General features: G+C 36.3%; 1 non-coding gene across 1 annotated transcript; it reads left to right on the plus strand.

The window, feature by feature from the left end:
* Positions 1-92: 92 nt before the first annotated feature.
* On the plus strand, positions 93-200 carry LOC148571595 (small nucleolar RNA R71). The gene has a single exon (XR_015880361.1). It is a non-coding gene; the product is annotated as a small nucleolar RNA R71 (small nucleolar RNA).
* The last annotated feature ends 921 nt before the right edge of the window (positions 201-1121 follow it).

Genomic DNA, 1121 nt, shown 5'->3' on the forward strand with positions numbered 1-1121 from the left:
AGGTGAATGGATCCACCTGCAGAAGTATCCAATGACATTTTAGCTAATTCAGACAGACCATCATAGAATATATCTAGGATGGTCCATTCTGAAAGCATGTCAGAAGGACACTTTTTGGTCAGTTCCTTGTATCTCTCCCAAGCTTCATAGAGGGATTCACCTTCTTTTTGTCTGAAGGTTTGAACATCCACTCTAAGCTTACTCAGCTTTAGAGGAGGAAAGAACTTGGCTAAGAAAGCCGTGACCAGCTTATCCCAAGAGTTCAGGCTATCTTTAGGTTGAGAATCCAACCATATTCTAGCTCTGTCTCTCACAGCAAAAGGGAAAAGCATGAGCCTGTAGACTTCAGAATTTACTCCATTAGTCTTAACAGTATCACAGATCTGCAAGAATTCAGTTAAGAACTGAAAGGGTTCTTCAGATGGAAGTCCATGAAACTTGCAGTTTGTTGCATCAAAGAAACTAATTGAGGTTTAAGCTCAAAATTGTTTGCTCCAATGGTAGGGATGGAGATGCTTCTTCCATGTGAATTGGAATTTGGTGCAGTAAAGTCACCAAGCATCTTCCTTGCATTATTATTATTTTCGGCTGCCATCTCCTCTTCCTTTTCGAAAATTTCTGTAAGGTTGTCTCTAAATTATTATAATTTAGCTTCTCTTAGTTTCCTCTTCAGAGTCCTTTCAGGTTCAGGGTCTGCTTCAACAAGAATGTTCTTGTCCTTGCTCCTGCTCATATGAAAAAAAAGGGAACAGAAAATAATAATAGGATCCTCTTTGCCTCAGTAGAGAGAGGTTCCTTTGTGTTAGTAGAAGAAGAAAGGGAATAAGAGTGAAGAAGAATGAATAATCCAAACATAAGGGTGAGGATAGGAGCAGACATATGAGGTGAGGAGAAGTGTTAGTAGATGAATAAATAAATAGAAGGAGATGAGGGAGAGGAAATTTCGAAAATTAATTTTTGAAAAGAAGTTGATGATTTTCGAAAATTAAAGGAGAATTAAAATTAAAATTAAAATTTAAACAATTAATTAACTAAAAAGAATTTTTTTGAAAAAGAGGGAGATATTTTCGAAAATTAGAGAGGGATAGTTAGTTAGGTAGTTTTGAAAGAGATAAGAAACA

The sequence above is a fragment of the Arachis ipaensis genome, chromosome B3 (genome assembly GCF_059453495.1).
Source record: "Arachis ipaensis isolate K30076 ecotype BB chromosome B3, ASM5945349v1, whole genome shotgun sequence".
Lineage (NCBI taxonomy): Eukaryota > Viridiplantae > Streptophyta > Magnoliopsida > Fabales > Fabaceae > Arachis > Arachis ipaensis.